Source organism: Nicotiana tabacum, chromosome 1 (assembly GCF_000715075.1).
Source record: "Nicotiana tabacum cultivar K326 chromosome 1, ASM71507v2, whole genome shotgun sequence".
NCBI classification, from domain to species: Eukaryota; Viridiplantae; Streptophyta; class Magnoliopsida; order Solanales; family Solanaceae; genus Nicotiana; species Nicotiana tabacum.
The window spans coordinates 137,862,453-137,876,481 of record NC_134080.1 but is presented as its reverse complement, the minus strand read 5'-3'; the positions used below and the strand labels follow the sequence as shown (position 1 = coordinate 137,876,481).

At 37.2% G+C, this 14,029-nt stretch overlaps 1 non-coding gene and 1 pseudogene across 1 annotated transcript; one reads left to right on the top strand and one right to left on the bottom strand.

Moving 5' to 3' along the window:
- Positions 1-451: 451 nt before the first annotated feature.
- Positions 452-525, top strand: TRNAP-UGG (transfer RNA proline (anticodon UGG)). The gene has a single exon. It is a non-coding gene; the product is annotated as a tRNA-Pro (tRNA).
- A 751-nt stretch (positions 526-1,276) lies between these two features.
- Positions 1,277-12,587, bottom strand: LOC107758948 (zinc finger BED domain-containing protein RICESLEEPER 1-like; annotated as a pseudogene).
- Positions 12,588-14,029: the final 1,442 nt, after the last annotated feature.

Below are 14,029 nucleotides of genomic sequence, written 5' to 3'. Positions count from 1 at the left end.
TTTTTAGATCTTGCATTAAAAAACCTCCTTCTTTTGTATTATTTGTTGGAATAGATAATACATATATAATCAGATGCATATGTAGTTAAGGATTGCTTAGAGTTGGACACAGAATTCCTAATTCAAATTGCAATGTACAATGATTCGGGAAATAAGATTTTCCTTTTCTTAAAACAGAAAAAAAAACATCCCCTTCTTTCTTACCGAGAATTCCCGAAAAATACTAATTGATTTTTACGACGGGTTCTGTATTTATATATTTTGTATATAATTGTATATAAGTATTTTCTATATAATCTATAAGAGAAGTCTTTTCCTTTTATTTTACTATTATATGTTAAATGAGACCAAAAAGACGAAATGAGCAGAAAATTTGTATATATTAATGGAGGAAATAACCATGTGGAAAACGAGACAGGAATTCTCTACAATTACACTGTGGAACAATTGAAGGGATGTGGCGCAACTTGGTAGCGCGTTTGTTTTGGGTACAAAATGTCACAGGTTCAAATCCTGTCATCCCCTGTGAAAGCCTCACGACCTGGTGGTCGGCGTAACAATAATGACATTTGTCGATATGCTACCGCCTGTTTACTAAGATCATCATAGATTATTAATGCGTGCATTCCATTATCGCGGAAATTTAATTAATATAATTTATGTATTCAGATGTTATATAATTTTTCTGAAGATTGCTATGTTTTTGAGGTATTTTTCGGTTGAGAATCTTTTTTATAACTGAAAATACAAAATTTGTGTGTTATAATTGAGTTTGTTGAGTTATATTAGGAGTCTATTATGTTAATTGATTCACTTTCCCTTTTAAAAACAGTGTAATCCCCTATTTCACGCCGTGAATACAGTCGAATACAATAATCTGTCCAGCTGTAATCCCATGTTTCACTCCATGAATACAGTCGAATACACTCGAATACAACAACTGATTAGCTGGACTGTATTCATGAATACAATAGCTTAAATACATCAAATACATCTTATAACCACATAAAAGGTATCTATAATCCGTAATATAACAAATGGTATCTATAGATGACTAATTACTACTAAAAGATAGTGCTTTATGAAAATTTCTCTTTCCTATATGGCATAGGAATGTAAAAATTCCAAAATTTAAGCTTCATCTTGATGGGAGATCGTTTCAAGAATGATTTCAGCTGTTGGACATGCAATTGCACCTGACCAAGCCACATACTCCAAATCTAGGGGTAATGTGGCTTTAATATATATATATATATATATAAATATAGATTACTAAAATAAAATGCCTCCATATATTGAGAATACGCACAATCTAGACTGACTCGATGCTTTTCCAGTATGTAGCAGCTGCAGGAACAGCACAGGTAATCTAATACCACAATCACTTTTGCCTAGCAAAATTAAAAGACGTGGTATTTTGGATATGTTTCTTTGCCAACAGCAGTGAGAGAAAGCGGCTTCAGTCACGTGATCCAACTTGAGTTTAATCGCCCCCAACTTAAATCAGATATCAAACCATAGGCTCTGTTTGCTATTCGATTCCTCATATTGGAAGTATTGCTCTTTTCCTTCAATTTTTCATCCTAAGATAATTTCACATTCATCCTTCAGAATATCTTCTGCTGAATACTTTTTAAGGATTTTCTCCCATATTGAGTACTTTTCCCTCAACATCTGATAAAATAAAGATTCCCTGGGCTATTTAACATTTGGGGTGAAGTAGACAGAAAAAAGAAGTAGCTGCAATAATATACTATGAGTAGCTAGCATTCCACCTAGGGCCTAGCAGGATCACAATGGACTAGGTAGATTTCTACTATATATAATAACATCCCATTATCCGCAAAAACGTTTCTGGCTATTTCAGATAGGAAGTTATCCGAATAAAGGCTTTCTTGGAATCTCAATCTTCCATCAAAAAGGAAAAGTTCCTCTCAAATCAATTATTCTGCACTGCGGAGCCCTCAGCTTTCATCTGCATGAAAACAAAATAGTCTCAGCTATAAGGTGACAAGTGATGATGTCCATCTCATTGAAGAAGTATTAGGCATGTGCCTAATAAGAGTTTTCTTTGGTTTGGTAGCCAACCTTGTTGACTTGGTTTGGTTGGTAGCCAACTTTGTTGAATTGTGAAAAATGTGTGTAAATTGTCAAATATTGTAGGCTTTAGAGGGTGAAGCTTTGGCTATAAAAGGAGAGCTTCAACTCTCATTTCTTCACACCAACAAAGAGAGAAAGAAAGAGTGAGGTTTCACAGACAAGGTATAAGAAAATAGTCTGTGAAGAAAATAGAGAGTGAACGATATTGTAGTGAGGTGGGAATATCAAAAGAGGGTTATTTCTTTTGAGTGTTGTAGTGGTCTTTGGAGTATTTACCTCCGACCTACAAAGTGTAAAATTCCTTACTATAGTGATATCAGTTGCTCCTCTCGGGGTCGTGGTTTTTTTCCCTTATTCAGAAGGGTTTTCCACGTAAAAATTTTGGTGTCATTGTTACTCTTTTATTCTTGTTAATTACCGTATCTCGGTGCTACATTATTATTCCGCTTTATTACCGTGAATATTATTTTGGTAAGGGGTTTATTCCCAACAATTGGTATCAGAGCACAGGTTCTGCTCATTCACTGAAATACTATTCACTGTCGGTAGTACTATACTTGGTGAAAAATAAAAATGTCCGGAGTAAAGTACGAGGTAGCAAAATTCAACGGAGATAACGGTTTCTCAACATGGCAAAGAAGAATGAGAGATCTGCTCATCCAACAAGGATTACACAAGGTTCTAGATGTTGATTCCAAAAAGCCTGATACCATGAAAGTTGAGGATTGGGCTGACTTGGATGAAAGAGCTGCTAGTGCAATCAGGTTGCACTTATCAGATGATGTGGTAAATAACATCATTGATGAAGACACTGCACGTGGAATTTGGACAAGGTTGGAAAGCCTATACATGTCCAAAACGCTGACAAATAAATTGTACCTGAAGAAGCAGTTATACGCCCTACACATGAGTGAAGGTACGAATTTTTTGTCACATTTAAATGTGTTTAACGGAATAATCACACAGCTTGCCAACCTCGGAGTGAAAATCGAGGAAGAAGATAAAGCCATCTTGCTATTGAACTCATTGCCATCTTCGTACGATAATTTGGCAACAACCATCCTGCACGGTAAGACTACTATTGAGTTGAAAGATGTCACATCGGCTCTTCTACTCAATGAGAAGATGAGAAAGAAGCCTGAAAATCAAGGACAGGCTCTCATCACAGAAGGTAGAGGCAGGAGTTATCAAAGGAGTTCGAACAACTATGGTAGATCCGGAGCTCGTGGGAAGTCAAAGAACCGATCCAAATCAAGAGTCAGAAATTGCTACAACTGTAATCAACCAGGTCACTTCAAAAGAGATTGCCCAAATCCAAGGAAGGGCAAAGGTGAAACCAGTGGCCAGAAGAATGACGACAACACAGCCGCCATGGTGCAAAATAATGATAATGTTGTCCTCTTTATAAATGAGGAAGAGGAATGCATGCACCTGTCAGGTCCAGAGTCGGAATGGGTGGTTGACACAGCGGCATCTCACCATGCCACACCGGTAAGAGATCTTTTTTGCAGATATGTAGCAGGTGATTTCGGCACAGTGAAAATGGGTAACACAAGTTACTCAAAGATTGCGGGGATTGGTGACATTTGTATCAAGACAAATGTCGGATGCACATTGGTTCTAAAGGATGTGCGGCATGTACCTGATTTGCGGATGAACTTGATCTCGGGAATTGCTTTAGACCGAGATGGATACGAGAGTTATTTTGCAAATCAAAAGTGGAGACTCACTAAGGGATCATTGGTGATTGCAAAGGGAGTTGCTCGTGGCACGTTGTACAGGACAAATGCAGAAATATGCCAAGGTGAATTGAACGCGGCACAAGATGAGATTTCTGTAGATTTATGGCACAAAAAAATGGGTCATATGAGCGAGAAGGGATTGCAGATTCTTGCCAAGAAATCACTCATTTCTTATGCCAAAGGTACAACTGTAAAACCTTGTGACTACTGTTTATTTGGTAAGCAGCATAGAGTCTCATTTCAGACATCGTCTGAAAGAAAATTGAATATACTTGATTTAGTATATTCTGATGTTTGCGGCCCAATGGAAATTGAATCAATGGGCGGTAACAAATATTTTGTTACTTTTATTGATGATGCTTCACGAAAATTATGGGTTTATATTTTGAAAACCAAAGATCAGGTGTTTCAAGTTTTCCAGAAGTTTCATGCTCTAGTAGAAAGGGAGACGGGTCGAAAGCTAAAGCGCCTCCGAAGTGACAATGGAGGTGAGTACACTTCAAGGGAATTTGAAGAGTATTGTTCAAGTCATGGGATCAGACATGAAAAGACAGTTCCTGGAACCCCACAGCACAATGGCGTAGCCGAGAGGATGAACCGCACCATTGTGGAGAAGGTGAGAAGCATGCTCAGAATGGCTAAACTGCCTAAGTCATTCTGGGGTGAAGCAGTTCAGACAGCCTGTTACCTGATCAATAGGAGTCCATCAGTTCCGTTGGCGTTTGAAATCCCAGAGAGAGTTTGGACCAACAAGGAGGTGTCCTACTCGCATCTGAAGGTGTTCGGTTGCAGAGCTTTTGCACATGTACCAAAAGAGCAGAGAACAAAGCTGGATGATAAATCTGTTCCCTGCAATTTATCGGATATGGAGATGAAGAGTTCGGGTACAGACTGTGGGATCCTGTAAAGAAGAAGGTCAACAGAAGCAGAGATGTAGTCTTCCGAGAAAGTGAAGTTGGAACTGCTGCTGATATGTTAGAAAAGGCGAAAAATGGTATAATTCCTAACTTTGTTACTATTCCTTCTACTTCTAACAATCCCACAAGTGCAGAAAGTACAACCGACGAGGTTGCCGAGCAGGTGGAGCAACCTGGTGAGGTTATTGAGCAGGGGGAGCAACTTGATGAAGGTGTCGAGGAAGTGGAGCACCCCACTCAGGGAGAAGAACAACATCAACCTCTGAGGAGATCAGAGAGGCCAAGGGTAGAGTCACGCAGGTACCCTTCCACAGAGTATGTCCTCATCAGTGATGAGGGGGAGCCAGAAAGTCTTAAGGAGGTGTTGTCTCATCCAGAAAAGAACCAGTGGATGAAAGCTATGCAAGAAGAGATGGAATCTCTCCAGAAAAATGGCACATACAAGCTGGTTGAACTTCCAAAGGGTAAAAGACCACTCAAATGCAAATGGGTCTTTAAACTCAAGAAAGATGGAGATGGCAAGCTGGTCAGATACAAAGCTCGATTGGTGGTTAAAGGCTTCGAACAGAAGAAAAGTATTGATTTTGACGAAATTTTCTCCCCCGTTGTTAAAATGACTTCTATTCGAACAATTTTGAGCTTAGCAGCTAGCCTAGATCTTGAAGTGGAGCAGTTGGATGTGAAAACTGCATTTCTTCATGGAGATTTGGAAGAGGAGATTTATATGGAGCAACCAGAAGGATTTGAAGTAGCTGGAAAGAAACACATGGTGTGCAAATTGAATAAGAGTCTTTATGGATTGAAGCAGGCACCAAGAAACACATGTACTGGAAAGTACATGAAGTTTGATTCATTCATGAAAAGTCAAACATACCTAAAGACCTATTCTGATCCATGTGTATACTTCAAAAGATTTTCTGAGAATAACTTTATTATATTGTTGTTGTATGTGGATGACATGCTAATTGTAGGAAAAGACAAGGGGTTGATAGCAAAGTTGAAAGGAGATCTGTCCAAGTCATTTGATATGAAGGACTTGGGCCCAGCACAACAAATTCTAGGGATGAAGATAGTTCGAGAGAGAACAAGTAGAAAGTTGTGGCTATCTCAGGAGAAGTACATTGAACGTGTACTAGAACGCTTCAACATGAAGAATGCTAAGCCAGTCAGCACACCTCTTGCTGGTCATCTAAAGTTGAGTAAAAAGATGTGTCCTACAACAGTGGAAGAGAAAGGGAACATGGCTAAAGTTCCTTATTCTTCAGCAGTCGGAAGCTTGATGTATGCAATGGTATGTACTAGACCTGATATTGCTCACGCAGTTGGTGTTGTCAGCAGGTTTCTTGAAAATCCTGGAAAGGAACATTGGGAAGCAGTCAAGTGGATACTCAGGTACCTGAGAGGTACCACGGGAGATTGTTTGTACTTTGGAGGATCTGATCCAATCTTGAAGGGCTATACAGATGCTGATATGGCAGGTGACATTGACAACAGAAAATCCAGTACTGGATATTTGTTTACATTTTCAAGGGGAGCTATATCATGGCAGTCTAAGTTGCAAAAGTGCGTTGCACTTTCAACAACTGAAGCAGAGTACATTGCTGCTACAGAAACTGGCAAGGAGATGATATGGCTCAAGCGATTCCTTCAAGAGCTTGGATTGCATCAGAAGGAGTATGTCGTCTATTGTGACAGTCAAAGTGCAATAGACCTTAGCAAGAACTCTATGTACCATGCAAGGACCAAACACATTGATGTGAGATATCATTGGATTCGAGAAATGGTAGATGATGAATCTCTAAAAGTCTTGAAGATTTCTACAAATGAGAATCCCGCAGATATGTTGACCAAGGTGGTACCAAGGAACAAGTTCGAGCTATGCAAAGAACTTGTCGGCATGCATTCAAACTAGAAGACAGTGCTACCTCCTCTGGATGAATGAGACTGGAGGGGAGATTGATGATGTCCATCTCATTGAAGAAGTATTAGGCATGTGCCTAATAAGAGTTTTCTTTGGTTTGGTAGCCAACCTTGTTGACTTGGTTTGGTTGGTAGCCAACCTTGTTGACTTGGTTTGGTTGGTAGCCAACTTTGTTGAATTGTGAAAAATGTGTGTAAATTGTCAAATATTGTAGGCTTTAGAGGGTGAAACTTTGGCTATAAAAGGAGAGCTTCAACTCTCATTTCTTCACACCAACAAAGAGAGAAAGAAAGAGTGAGGTTTCACAGACAAGGTATAAGAAAATAGTCTGTGAAGAAAATAGAGAGTGAGCGATATTGTAGTGAGGTGGGAATATCAAAAGAGGGTTATTTCTTTTGAGTGTTGTAGTGGTCTTTGGAGTATTTACCTCCGACCTACAAAGTGTAAAATTCCTTACTATAGTGATATCAGTTGCTCCTCTCGGGGTCGTGGTTTTTTTCCCTTATTCAGAAGGGTTTTCCACGTAAAAATTTTGGTGTCATTGTTACTCTTTTATTCTTGTTAATTACCGTATCTCGGTGCTACATTATTATTCCGCTTTATTACCGTGAATATTATTTTGGTAAGGGGTTTATTCCCAACAACAAGAGAGTTAAATTACAGAGAACAGAAAAGAGATGTTAGCAAAGACCTCAATGGAACATCTAAATAAGAATGGTGCAAACACGGAAAGGCTTTGAGTTAAATATTCCAATACATCAAATGCCAGACTTTGAGTTATGATCTAGACTAGAGAATCATCAACCAGAAGATAATGCAATAACTAGAAGAACGATGCTATGATAATTGAAATAGAAGTCTAGCTTTGACTACATAATGCTGGTGATGTTTCGACCAAGTTTTGAGCAACATGACTTCTTTCCCACCGCAAAAGGAAGAGAAAGTTTTTAGCTGTGCTTTAATTTTGGATGTTAAACATTGAGAGTTTTGAGTTGGAGAACAAAAGGTACCAAATATCAGCAGAAAAGTGAACCTTTCATTCCTTCAGCATGGAAAATATACATATAAGAAATTTAACAGAGAGACAGATCCTGATGAAACTCCATAAAAGCAAGCACAAAATCGCACAAGTCTCTGCTCAAACCATTCTGGTCATTTGCAAATAAAGTTTGCCATTGCCGAATTAATTCCACATCTTCATTTTTTTTCTGAGCTATACCATCTAAGGATAATGTTGTATAGACTGAAGAAATGTGAATAAGATGTTAATAACCAATAATCAAGAAGTAGGAGCGTCCATTGACAGGTGACCCCTGTGATATGCAATCAACTTCTGCCTTTGATGTGAAGCAGCAAGGCAGAAGGGCCATTACCCAGGTTTGACACTTAGGACTCTTCACACCCACATGCTATTTCAACTGTTGGTGTCACTTGATAGTCAGATTAACCTAACAAGCAACTATTGAAGAGCTTTTGAATAAGTTTCTATTTTAGCCAATGAAATTATTATCTCCTTGCCTACTCTTACCTGATGGCATGTTCAGTTCAAAGATAATGTTCAAGGCTACGGCCACGCTGTATACCTTATTGGATAGTCCCGGCCTCTAGCCTAAGAGCTCCTTTCACGCACGTCAGTTGCCTAATAGGTAGAAGTTAGTCCGCATCCGCAAACTTTGTGTGTATTGTTGTTGTGACAGATTTTCTGGAGTAGATAGCTATTGGCTTTGACAGTGAATCTCAAGACTGTTTTGACTAGATTCTGTATCCAATGAAAAGATGTTTCATGCTATCTTAGTACTAAACTATAAGCCTGAAAATACTGTTTTCATGCCATAACAAGTCTCATCAACGTCAACTATCAATCTATCACGAGTTGAAGGAATGAGTACCTATACATTCATTGCCTCTATTAAAGGGTAACCCATAAATCCAGCTATATAAAATTGTCAGAAGTGACAAACCAAAAGCAACCACTCTATAGCTTCAAAAACCATATAGAGGACCCAGAAACATAATCGGGTTCTGTTCCTCTGGCTCGTCAAGACCCTCACCCAGTAATATTTCTTGTCTTTTGCTAATCAAGTTTGCTTTGGAGTTAATTTTCCCCACGAGGTATTGAGGACCACTGAACCACAAGCAGGTCTGAAGCTCATTGGGCGTGGTTATCAAAATCTAAGTTGCTCCGACACGGCAGTTTAGGTGCCGCACCCGTGTCGACACGACACTAGTACGGGTGTGGGTATGGGATCCGTACCTGATATGGTCAAACAATTTTGGGTACTTTGACCACGACGGACTGAAAAATTCGAGACGAGATATAATTTGATTCCCAAAATCAGAACCAAAACTAGGGTAAATTTGAAGAAAATAGTATACCTTGTCTAAAAAATTAATCCTTTACTTATCTACAACTTGAGAATAAAAAGAAAATCCACACTTTACAAGCTATACGTAAGTATTCTACAAAATTTCTCATAATTTAGAGATATTTTTATTTTTTGAATTATTTTTAGCCGGATCCCCGTACCCGTATCCGTATCCCCAAATCTTAGAATCTACATCTCGAAGGATACGACCTCTAGACCCTCACCCGTGTCCGAGCAACTTAGATCAATATCTGTTTTCATTTTTTGGGTCGAAAGAGAAACATATGAGATCTGAGTTCACAACGACAAGGTTCTTTTCTAGTTCAATAACAAGACTGAACATCATCAGTCAATTCTGAAGTAAGAGAGAGATAGACATTCAAAGAGCTTCACATGGATCATCAGCCCCCTTTTCCTGTTAGCGACTAGGACCAAGTTGGCTCATTAATATGTGTACCAAAAGTGCTGAGCCAATTCAACATTTTATCTTCCACCTATTTCTTGGTTGCAATTTGAGAAATGGCTTCCTTCTTTTTCTTTTATAAATAACGTATGATATGTACCATAATGACCCTGCTCGTAGTAACTGCACAAAGTTTAAAACTCAATCTGCTCACCAGCACAACAGCTTAAAGAAGAACCCCACATTTTAATGTGAGCTAGAAGACTACGTGTAGCAGAAAAGAGAATTGGTTTGATATATCTGTATTAAGTCATCCGTCTCCACTTCTAGCATTTAATCAGCAAGAACTAAATATGAAAGAAACGAATGGATGAGAGCAGAAGAATCAGTGATTACCGCATTACGACGCTGTTTATCAAACCAGCTTTTGGTAGACATCAAGGCATTCACTAAATCTGACTCCAAGGAAGTCAAGTGGCTATCAGGTTCACGCACATCCATAAAATAAGCATCATAGCCTGTAACAAGAGACAATTGAATTGACAAAAGATCACGAGCTAAATTTGATAGGGCAGGATATTTAGGACTTGCAGCTTTCCACCAACTCAACTCATCAAAGTTCTTAGTCCAAGGCACAATAGGTTCTTCTAGATAGCAGTCAATTTCTGACTTTGGTGGCTGACTAGTTGTTTCGATGAATTTGCTAAACTCTTCTGAACAGTCAAATCCAAAACTAGGATCATCAACAATTTCCGTTGGTTCAAGAAGATCTTCACCCGTATCAGAATCGTCATCGCTCATAGGATACTCCATTGTGGACCTGTGCACCACATAGTCATCGAGAAGGCTTCAGATTGCCTCCAAGATAGATGCGAGCGGTAAATGACCGTTATCTTCATACTTCAAGAAACAGAACTCTATGTACTTCACTTTGTAGCGTGGATCCATAATAGTAGCTAGAGCCAACACCAAATATATATTCTTCCAATACTTGTCAAACTTTTTCAGCATAATATTGGCTAAATTTCTGACAAATTCATCTGAACTCACAAACTCTTTCATCAGATTAAATCGAAGCTTATTGAGATTGTGGAAGTAGAGACCTGCAGTGGGACATTTTGACATAAATAGCACTTCTGCTGCAGTATAGACATGTCCTACAAGTTTACATACTCCCCTAACTTTCTCCCACTCTTGGGGCGAAGGTATATCATAATCCTTATAATCACCTTTCAAGTATTCTCCTTTAGCCTCTAACTCCAAAGCTTCCTTTAATTTATGAAATGTCACATTCCAAACTGGTAGTGATTTGCCCCAAAATACTATGAGTCGAATGTCACTGATTAAATCCTCTATCATCCCAAATGCTTTTTTCACCATTGAACTAAAAATGTCTGCACAACAAGACACGCGAAACAATTGTCCATCTAATTGGAGTCTTTTCTTTTCAAGAAGTTTACTTTTAATGACCTCAATAATCTCATCAAAGTCCAGATAGCTATGCACAGTGACAGCAGATACTTTATCTTCAATACCAAAATCCGAAAGACACTTAATTGTCTCACTAATGTAATCGTCATACGCACCAAAAGATCTAACGTTAATAACCCAACTCCTTAGCTTCCAGTCTTCATCAATGAAATGAACTCTTAAACAAATGAAGTCAAAACAATTTTCCTCAAAATCCGAGGAATGCCAGTAGCCAAAGTCATGGAACTTGTTATACGTTAACCTCTCAACTGAGAGGCTAACCCGTCCATTCAAGCTTCTCAAATTTTCTTTAACTCTCGCTTTCTCTTCCTCATACAATTTCAAGCAATACCGTGAGAGAATGGCAGATGAAAACAAACGAGTTTGTGGATTAAGATAAGCAATTAAGTTTTTGAAGTTAACGTTTTCTATTGACTTTGGAGATATACCAGATTGACAGAAAAACCTTGCCATAGCTCGATAAGCTGTTTCTTCCTTGAAAACATGCTCTTTCCAAAAGTTACTACTGCCCGCTTCCCTGAGATTTGCATTTCTTGGTCCACACTCATGAACTTTTCCATTCCTTGGTTCATCTGGAAAACGAAACAAATAACTAATACCACGCCATTTGGTTGGAGGGATTATGAAAAACAGCGCCAACATAAAATTCCGTATAAAATAATTGTGTTTGGTGGGAAGATTAGAAAAATAATCCCCGATAACTTATGCAGCATTTGGTTGACCATGAAGGAAATAAAATGATCCCCGCATAACTAATTTTGGTTGACGATATTAAACAATAACCACATTAAGTTATGTAGGAATTGATATATCAAAATCATAAGGGATAGAGTTTGAAAATATAAACTTGTATAAGCAATACTGGGATACAAGTATTTAAAGACAAAAATCTCCTTAAAGTAAGTACTCCCTATATTTTACTCCCTGTATTATCATTCACCACATAATAACTCCTTCATTATTCACCTAATAATTATCATTTCTAATTTTATTCACAACATAATAATCCTTGCATCATAATATCGCATAACTAGTATGTGAACCAAACGACCTGTTAATGTGTAGTAACACTTGCATTATCACAGTGGAAGACAAATAAATCTAGTAAAAGAAAAGAAGAATTGAACCAGATCCAGGAAAGAAGTCACAGAGTGTTTTCCGCTTTCCGTTGGTCATTTCCAGTTTCATAAAACTGCAGTTAAGAAAAATCAAATTAGATGGTTGAAGCATATTATGATGTCAAATTTTTAGATGTAGGTACAATATAAAAAAAAATGCCCAAATTGAAAGTTCTTTTCTTCAATTAAAACATAAAAAATTCTAGAAAATAGACACAGAAAAATTGAAATAAGATGGGTTTAACACTAGGAAAAAAAACAAGTAAGTCACACAATTTTGGAAGGAAGAAGTAGTTTTACTCCTTTGTTTCTACACTTAAAATAAAAGTAAAAAAGAGACGAATCTTGGGGGGAAAAGACGAGCTTGAGAGTTTAAGTGTTATATCAAAATTCAAACGACGACTTAAAGGAACAGCAAACTGGTAATTTATCAAGAGCGTTTACAACCTTATTATAGAGCCCTTTTTTAAGTATGGAACCCTAGAAAAACAGTTTTAAAAGAAAGCCATAAGTGCATGATTGATATAACATCATATAAGAAAAACTTGGAAATATTTATTATTCGGAAGAACAATGATAAGAGATGAGTAAAGATTGAAGACCTGCTTTCTATGGAGAAACAGAGCTTTGTCAAATGAAGTACCAAGAACAAAGTTATGGTGTCTGTAGATATGGTATGCTCATATTTGGGGGGAACCGGCAGTTAGAGCTCCATTTAAAAACTTAAACCTAAAATACTCACTTTTAAAAAGGCAAAAATGCATCCCGCCACTTAAACTTGCACCCGATTGTCATGCCGACACAGACAAATTCAGGATTTGGAGGTTCGAGTGCCACACTACTTTGAACGTAAATATATTGCTATTTATACGGTCCAATAAATAGGGTATAATTTGGTCGGTTTGATCCATTTGAGCTTCAATTCCGCTTATTCGTCGTTTTTGTTCAAATTAAAAGAACATGTATAATTATGACAACTTTGCGCAAATTATAAAATTATCAAAAATATTACTAATGTTATAAATATAAATCTTTCAATTACAATTATGCTCAACGAGTTTTCATATTCTGAAGACGATAGATGATGACATCATTAGTTACATTGCAAATACTTCACGTTTTCTTAGTGAAATATTAAAATAACCACGTAAATTTAAAAGACTATAATATAGTCAATTTTCATCATTTTCTAAAATATAAACTTTTTTTTATCATTTATATTTTACTATTTAAACATATTTTATTAATATTTATGTGATTCGTTAAAACTGTATGGTACTTATTAATATGAAGGTTGTGCATACCCAGGATTTGTACTTAAAGAAAAAGAGAAAAAGTCAAGAATTAATTAAACTAAATAAAATTCACCTAAGATTAATTAAGAATAGCAAGTCCGAAGTTTTTTTCTTTCTAAAAGGTATATTAGCAGCAAGGAAAAAGAGCAAAATATATGTAAAATGTCTATTTTCCGAAAGTCAAAAGAGCGAAATACACAGAAAAATATGAATTAAAAACAATTACCAAAAAGAAAAATATGAAATAAAAAAAATGCTTTTCCTTCAAGTCAAAAAGAGCAAAATCAAAGTCAAACAAACAAACTCACATCATTTAAGAGGAATTCCTAGCCCTTTGCCAGTGACACCATGCGACGCTTTGTTACTGCGGGTGCCATATTTGATGTATATATCAATTTTATATGTATATAAATGGCAAAATACATGTGTTACCACCTGAACTATGGACCAAATCTCCCTTACACACTTTCTGTAGACGATAATAATATTACACACGCAACCTTTCTAAAGTGTAGCTAGTACACACCATTTTTTCCAGATGGCATGCGCGTGTTTAACTAAAACATTGTGCGCGTATAACCTCTAAAATTTTATTCAGATCCTTAATTAAATGCCACATGTCATAATTTTTTTCCTTATATCTTTTCTTAATATGATAGTAAAAAGAAACTAGAAA